Here is a 9,566-nt window from a genome sequence, read left to right as displayed (position 1 = left end):
GTATGCTTCTTTTCTTTTTAAAAAATTTGATTTTGGGTAACATCATTGCTAAAAATCTATTCATCTGCTCGAAGGACATTCAGTGCCTCTTCTCTTTTCTTATTGTAAGAGCTTATAATAGTCAAATGATGCCCAAGTTCTTTGCAAATCTTCACACTAATTTTCCCAATGCCCCCTGTAACGCTCCGCTCGAGAACCCAAGAGAATTAAACCTAACATGTTACAATGTTTACTGAACTATTTTTTTTTTGAAGTTTAAACAACATCAAGATAACATTAATGTGGAAGCAATAAGAACATACATATCAAATACACATATGCAAATATAGATACAGTTTCAATTCCTCGAGAGTTCCTTTACGTTGAGTCACATTTAATAATTTTAAATTAATTAGTTTAAGTTCCAAGTACAATGTCTCAAGATCATAAAGGAATACCAGATACATAATCGCATAAGCAAATGCATAAGTATAAACAATACAATGAAAGTACATCCACTAAATAACATCCATTGCACATGTCGCAGGGTATGTGAAAATAGATACAATACATCAGAATACATGATAACATACATACATCATCTGAAAAGAAGTCTCTGAGATAAGAAATAAGAATGATAAAGGTACATCTTCTACAATGAACATCCAACAGCTGGCAATGTAAAGGGGAACCCAAATGGTAAGAAGACACTACCTCCCGACCGCGTGGTTACCTAGTCAGGCTTCCACTCCCACCGTGCAAGGAAGATAATGAACGATCCACATACGACTATCAAACATAAAACATTCCTAGGCAAGGTACCCCTAATAGCCAAAACTACCTCAAAGGTAACACATACCACTCAAGAAGATAAAATAATCCAGAAGTAAGAACACTCAATCCAATACCGACACCACATAACCAAACATCATACACAAACCAAATATAAACCAAATACCAAGATCATAAGATAAAGTCAACGAAAGATAATCATCTCAAGTCAAAAGCCACATGTCAAAAGTACAACATCCATGAATCACCAATCTTCATCAATGAAAGTAAATAACCATAATAAACACATCCGACAATAGATACACCACCAAAGATATACAAAATCTACAGAGGAGACTCAGACTACATACTAGGGAGTGTCATCACATGGTTGCTTGAGTTACCCTGGACTAATCTCTTAAGAGACCCCCAAGCCCAATATTCAACATTTCTTCCCTGTCATTGCATATCTAAAATGCTTAATAAACACTATAATAAACACTACATTGTAACCCCAACACATAACAAACGTGTTTCTTGTTCTAGGGAATCTTTTTTAGGAATGTGAATTACAAATCTCTAGGATTTCGAAGAATTGTCATCACATTTACACATTGATAGTCTAAGAGTCACATTCACTTACATTGAAACCTAGTCATGAATACAGATTAATTTCAATAGGTCTAAATATTATGAATTTTTTTATAAATATTTACAATTATAAGAAAATTCTCTTTACATTTCAGTTGAGAACAACATTGTACCTTTCCCAAGGAAAATCTCCCAAGCGTCAAAGACCAGTTGTAGGAGCCACAATTTTGAATGAGATCAACCATAAATGCACATCCAACACTACCTCCAACTATTTTTTGACTACATACAATTCAATACTAAATGGTCATACAAATAACCTGTGAAAAATGAAAATACCCTTAAAACTAAATAGGTCATATGTAACACCTTGTCTTAGTTTTAGGTGTATTTTCTTCTACTGGTGAATATAAACTTGAGAGAAGGGATTATGCCTATCTAGTTATTAGAATTAGGTAAAATAAATCCAATGTCTTTGCTTCTTCTCAATGAAACTCAACCTCTATTGGAATAATTTCTGACTTTTGAACTTAAGAAAGATCTTTTGCTTTATGTTCTCCATTTCAATCCATTGCAGGTGAATTGATAGTGGTATTGAGTCAGCAAAAGCAGTAGCTTCTAATGGTATTGGGTCAACAAAATTAGTAGCTTCTTGATCATTCGCCTTTGTATCTACCTTTGTGGGTACTTTTTTCTTAAATGGTATTGTTGGTTACTTTGTTTCTAATGCAAGTGATGCTTTAATGGGTCTACTAAGAGAATGATATTTTGGTAGATTTTGAGCTCTTGGGAATGTGTTTGATAGCAATGCCATTTGTACAAGCTTGAGGAGACATGTGAAAGACATGCATCTTGCCATGTTTGTAGTGGCCTTATTTTCTCTTAATTTTTCTTTAAAAAAATAAAAGAATGCCAAGAAAAATAAGTACAACCAATAAAAAATAAGAAATAAAAAACAAAAATTCACCTTTAAATAGAAAAATGAAAATTTAACATATGATAAGAATTTTTTTATGAAATTTTCCAAAAAAAAAACTATAGATTGGATTGACTTGAAAAGTATAGTCCAAGTATAACAAATAAAATTGAAATACATTGTGATGATCCCTACACTCGCAATGTAAATTAACAAAAGGTATTGTTATTCACAAATTTACAGTAATATAGTTTGGAAAAGAATAGAAAACTATTATTACAAATGCTATCTTGTTTTGATTATACCCATTTTTATTCTAACCTATATATAACTTTTTAGAAGAAATAGAGCTAAATCAAGAACTATATTTATTTAACAAATATTCATGTGCATTATTGATGCCATGTGAATGAGATAATTATGAATCCAAGGGAAAATTTTCACTATAATGAACATTGAAATGCTAAAAAAAATGGATACATATTGAAATTGTCAATTTTAAGGTCTTTGACATCTATTGCTAATTTGCATTAATGAATACATCACCTCATCTTTTAACTGTAATGTGAATGTTTTAGAATTCAACTAGGGCTTGATTGAATAAGATAATTGTGGATAGGTTAAGTATTTTGTAATGAGGTTCATAAATATCTCCATTAGCAACAATTAGCTTCCCTAGCATAAAATCTATGAGTGATAGGTGAACACATATTATATTGAACATTTTTAAAATTGAAATATGTAAGTTATTTTTTCTTAGAACACCTAGTGAGATTAAATCTTATAATGCACAGTCAAGATGATCATATAGGAAAGGAATATAAATGAAATATTGTCAGAAATATTGATTTGAATCATATGATGGTTCAAATAAGAATGAAATGGCTGCCAACAAAGGAAGATTCCAAACTTGAGATTCAATCCCCTAATTGAGGATTTATATCTAAATTGATGAAGAGAAAAAGAATCATATAGTAACACCACACAAAAACTAAACAAACCCAGATATATTTCAATATCACTAGATTGTTAACACAATAAATAGATGCAACTATACTTTATGTTCCACCAACACAACCCTAAAACCTCATTTTCCCAATAATGATGAATGACGAACTGATCTTTTAAATGAAAATGCAAAATAAATGATCACCTCTCTCACAATAATCTCATTCATAACTAAAAACACATTAAAAAAAATTAGTAAAGGGATCAATTTGAGTTGTACTATAAAAGTAAGGCAATGAAAGACAAGAAGTGAGGTAAGGTAGTTGTTGAGTCCTCTACTAGAATTCTTTTGGCAAGAATCATTTCTACACAAGAATGACATGTGAAATGTGGTCTATATTATCTGCATAATAATGGTGATGAACAACAGAATGAATGTTTATGATTCCACCTTAGACCACTATTTAAGAACTGCTACATCCATTTTATGGCTAAAGGTTGATGAGAAACAAACATTCACAACCATAAATGGAGAAATCGAGCATGTTTTAGAAGTGCCACCAAACATACCTCTAGAAGAATGTATATGCAAGAGGTTGCACGAGAAAAACAACAACTAGACAACATAGAGGATACTATGGGAGTGTTGGGCTATGTACTATGACATTAGAATCACTTACAAGTGTCTTTGAGAATTTACAGTCCAAATATTGGGAGGACCACAAGTTGTGCAATTTGTCATGTATTTCATCTACATTTTCTTATAAGAGTATTTCAAGTATTGGCATAGTCTCCTTGTGATGATCCCAAGTATCTATTGCTGATAAGAGTGTTTCAAGGCTGGGAACCACTTCAACATCATTTGCATGGTTTAGAGGTAATGCCATTGTGGCAAAGGCTTCTGTAAGGTTATGAGCCTTGTGATTATGGAATTTATATGGAAGGAAATTACTTCTTCAACTCATTACACTCAACTCTTCACTAAAGTTGTTCTTCCAATAGTGAGAATAGATGCTACAAATTCCTATAAGCCAAGGGACCCTGAACCTATGCTAAATTTTTTGGAGACATGGGATAAGTTACTGCTAGCTTAATTACTTCATAATATTATGGATCATATAGTGATGCCCAAATTAACAATAATAGTAGATACTTGGATCCTCGTAGGGAGATTGTGCCAATACATGCATGGTTACATCCTTTGCTTCCATTATTGGGCCAACATATGGAGCCTTTATATCCAACCATTCTAGAATATGTATGCAGCAAGGAAAAAGAAAGGGAAAGGGCACGAAGATCACAAGGGCATGGCACAACAACATAATCATAGAGTTAGGGCACGACCATAGATTGATTGGAGATTATTACAATACAATCAAGCTCATTCGATGCCATGGACAATTTTTTTTTCTTTTATTAAGTTTAAGTTCTCACATAGGGAGGAAGATATTCAAAGTTAGTGTGAAATAATAGAAAGAATAAATAATGAGGAGAATGCATTATAAGAAAAATACCATGAAAAAAAAATACAAAGAAAGAGGAAAAAATGTAAAGTAAGGGCACGGTTAGGCAATCATAGATCTCCAAATTCCACACTCTTTCGCAACTTCTCTATACCCTCATTTAGAGCTCTCCAAAATATTTCACGTATCGCTCTCCACAATCGATCAAATGGGAATGATTTGTTGCGCTTCTTTTTTTTGTTTATAATCATGCTGACATCATAATTAAGATGCCAACGTCAGTATTCAAACAGAGTTAAGGACAATTGCAAAAAAATCATGAAAATCACCACAAATTACACCGCCACTGCAATTTGACCCAAATGTTGTAGTGATAAGTATTAATAAGTCAGCCCCATGATGTTAAATATAAATTGTATGATCAAAATGACACCAAGTGAACTATGAAGCAAGAAAGAAGGAATCCATCTTCTCATACCAAGCCTGAGGGGCTTGTTTGAGACCATATGAAGACCTCCAAATCCTACATACCAATGAAGAGTCCTATGCAAAACCATGAGGTTTCTCCATATAGATGTCCTCATGAAGGTCTCCATGCAAGAAGGCACTCTTTACTTCCATCTAAAAAACTATCCATCCTTGTGAAGTTGTAAGAGAGAGTACAAGTTGAATATAACTCATCTTAGCAACAGGAGGAAGGTCTCAGAGTAATCAATACCCTCAACCTATGAAAACCCCTTTGCAACAAGATGTGCCTTGTACCTATCAATAGAACCATCTGCAACATACTTTGTATGGTACACCCACCAACATCGAACCAAGTTTCTTCCTTTCGAAAGAGGACAAAGATCCCATGTGTGGTTCTTCATCAAAAAAGAGTACACCTCATCCATAGCCCTATCCCACTTTAAGTGTCCTATTGCCTATAAAAAAATTGTGGATCATTTGAAATGGAATGACTCAATAGTCCAGTACCAAAATTTTGAGCACAAGTGTGACGAGAATCTATAGGATCACCTACCATAGGTCTTGCTACATCAACATTATCATGAGCCCATTTGGGCACTCACTAAACAACTGGTGGAGGTGGTGAAGGGGGATCAATATCAATATCTTCCTCAAAGGATGCATAATCCCATGGAGAAGTAGAGGAAGTACTCGATAGTGAGGAAGAATCTAGTGATGGAGGCTCCATTTGAGGATATTGTTCATCAAACTGAAAATCTTTTCAAAATAAGACATCTCTAGAATCATGTTCAAACAACTTGTATGCCTTCACATACTCACAATAGCCAAAAAAGATGAGTGGTCAACTCTTTCTCTCCATAGATTTCTGCTAAACACTTCAAATATATGCCTAAACCTCCTACCAAAAATGCATAATGTAAAAACATCAGGCTTGACATGAGTCCAAGCCTCCTCAAGAGTCAAATGTCGCTATGCCTTTTGAGACATCCAATTTTAAATATAGTTGGTACAATTGATAGCCTCAACACAAAGTGAAGAACTCGTAGCTCGAGACTGTATCATACAATTGGCCATCTCATGTAATGTCCTATTCTTGCACTCTAAACCGCATTTTGTTGAGTGGTATGGGGAATTATGAACTAGTGGTATGGGGAATTATGAACTGATGGTATAAACCATGCTTAGTGCAAAATTCTCTAAAAGACTTATTCACATATTCCCTATCATTGTCAGTGTGAATACGCCTAAGAAAAAAATACCAAACTACTTCTCCACAAATGTCTTAAAGATTTGAAATGAATCAAAGACATTAAACTTGTACTTCAAAAACTACACCCATGTGCATCTAGAGAAGTCATCTATGAAGGTAAGCACATATCAAGCACCTGAAAAGGATTGAGTGGGGAATGCCACAAGATCATTGTGCATCAAATCTAAAGGTGCCTTAGCATGTGTGGATCTACTTGATAGAAGTGGATCTCTACGATGTTTTCTAAGTGCACAACCTTAGAAAACACCATTGATACAAGAGATATGAGGCAGCCCAATCACTAGCTCCTATGTACTCATCTGTTGTATATATCTATAGTTGACATGGCCAAAATGCTCATGCCAAAGCTTTCTCACTATGTCTGCATGAGAAATAAGAGAAACACCTATAGAATTGGAGCTCTCAAAGCTATCAAATTGATATAAGTGAGACTAAAGATCAACACTCCTAGTAGAAACAACCAAGTCAAGATCATGGAGGTTTAGAATAATGACATTGTATGGTGAGAACTCAACTATCTTACCAGAACTAGAATGAAAAATTTGAAAGATAGACAAGAGGTTCATGGTAATAGCCAAAACCAACAGAACATCCTATAGTGAACCACCCTCTAAAGAGATAGTTCCTGGACTTGAAATTGAAAGCTATGTAGAGTTACCTACTGCAATATGTGTAGCAACACTCTAAGCAAGTGAGGTAACCAAATTAGGTGAGTGTGTCATGTGGTGGGAAGAACTTGAAGTAGCTATAGAAGACATTGATAATGTAGAAAAAGCATGTCCTTTTCCTAAAAAAGGAGGTGGTGGCTTCATAGAAGAAACAATATGATGTTTCATGGCCTCCTCTAAAGCCTCAAGACATTTCCAACACCTAGAAAATGCATGCCCTTCCTTGCCACAAAAACTGCAATGATCACCTATCTACATCTTAGTCTTGGAGGAAGACTCACCAGACTTAGAAGGTTTGCCTTTCGTAATTGGTTTTTGAGCATCTAATTTAGGAATAGGCTTGGAGGAACTCTCACTGCCTATTGAATATGTCTTGGGCTTCAGTTTCTGCCTTGGCTTCCCTATAGATGTCTGAGCATCCATTGCCTATGTCTTTGAACCTGTGATAGTATCCAACTATGTAAGATTAGATTAATTTCTAGTCAATCGATCACAAAAAAAATCTCTAAAGTAGGCATGGTAAATTTGGGACCCAAAGCATCCATAATGGAATGGAAGGTAAAAGAGAAAATCTGAAAGTTTCCTTGAAGCTTTGATAGAATAAAATAGATGCACTCATTTTTCTTCTCTTTCCCACACTCCTATAAAAAAGTTCTCCACTTATTGAATCTCATGAGAAAATCCTCAATAGATGAAAGAACAACAAGTACAAGAGAAGTAAGCTCTACATCAATTTGAAGTGCTCTAAACTCATTGTTGATACCAAACAAGTCCTTGAACTTGTCCCACATTTCTTGAGGATTGGAACACTCATCAAGATGAAAGTATAAGGTGTCTAAAACACTCAAGAAAATTAGACCCATGGCTTCATCCATCTTATTCCTTTGTTTCAAAGTTCGATATTGACTTTAAGATATTGGCTACACTATATCTAAACAAGACGACAAACCCTTTGAATGGAAAAGTCATTGCATATTAGATTACCATGTGTGATAGTAATGTGGGTTTAGAAGTAATAGACAAGAAGAGGTCTTGGCCATTGTTTTAAAAAAGTGTTTTTAATTTTTCTGATATACTAATATTGTAATAGAAAATAAGAAAAAAATACCCCCACAATGCAAAAAATTGAATTGCATCTTGCAGAAGGAATGCGTATACAAGAATAGAGAAAAAATACATTAGTTGAGTATCAAAAAGACCTAGTAATAAATATTAGTGAAATGAAAAAGTCTAGAAAGTGCTCGAGAATAAATTTTTGGCGCTTCTTTCAGATCGAAAAATGGAGCTAAAATGAGCAAGTCACGCCCTCTAGAAGATAGAAAGCATCATCTAACTTCGAGAGAAAAAATAGGTACTAAACTAGAAAAAAATCCAATAAATACCTTCACCACCATGTCTATCTCTAAATAAATTTTTTGATGCTTATTTCAGATAAAAAAAATGGAGCTAAAATGAGCAAGTCATGCCCTTTGGAAGATAGAAAGCATCATCTAACTTTGAGAAAAGAAATAGGTACTAAACTGGAAAAAAATCCAAAAAATACCTTCACCATTATGTTCATCTTTGAATCAACTTTCTAGAACTTCTTTTAGATCCAAAAAATGCCTCTGTATTTTCAAGTTAGAGCAAAAAAACTAATAGGGTCATCATAGTAAATAAAATTGCAAAAAAAAAATTCAAATAAATTAAATGGAGGCTAAGTGGTGCGCAGCTAGCATGGCCTGTGGTGGTGGCATGCTAGTGGTATGTAGGTAGCACATGAGTGGCATGCTAGTGCAGTTGCATGCTAATGGTGAACATCATCGATGATGGCATTAGGGCGATCATGCACTATTGGCCATTGGCGGTTAACAATGACTGGTGGTGGTTAATTATAGACCATTTTTTATCTATAAACTGTGACACTATTTTTAATATCATCAATGGTTGAAAATGCATTAAAAAAATTGGTGATTTTTTTTCATCTTGGAGTGCATGCTAGAGGTTGTATGACCCTGACATGAAATTTTTTTCCCCCTCCCTTGTCAACGTTGTCTAAAATTGACAAAATTTATATGAAAATAAGGGTTTTGATGTCTTCTAAATCCAACCGTGAGGTTTGTTTGGCCTCAAATTGCCCTGAAATCAGAGAGCTCCCTATTTTCATAGAAAATACTTGAAAAATACCAGATCTATTCTATCAAACCCTTGTTCTTCTTTTTCTCCTATTAAAAATAACCTAGAATAGGTCAAGCTCTAATACAATGAAATATTTGAGAAATACAAATCCAAAAAACCCAATGAACACTTGCATGCAACAACTTGTCATAGAGAAGAAAAGACAAAGAAGAGGCAAGGGTTTGGCTTTGAGAATATGAAAATTATATTATCAAACTAAAAGAATGAGAGATATTTACAAAAGATTAATCCTTATAGAAGGAGATTGAAAACCTAAAAGGGAAACCCTAAGAGGTAAATCTTAAGAAGGGAGTAAATGTTATTTAATAAATAAA

This window comes from Cupressus sempervirens, chromosome 10, assembly GCF_028749045.1.
Source record: "Cupressus sempervirens isolate cs-2001-9-10 chromosome 10, ASM2874904v1, whole genome shotgun sequence".
Taxonomy (NCBI): Eukaryota; Viridiplantae; Streptophyta; class Pinopsida; order Cupressales; family Cupressaceae; genus Cupressus; species Cupressus sempervirens.
Note: the sequence above shows the minus strand (reverse complement) of the source record.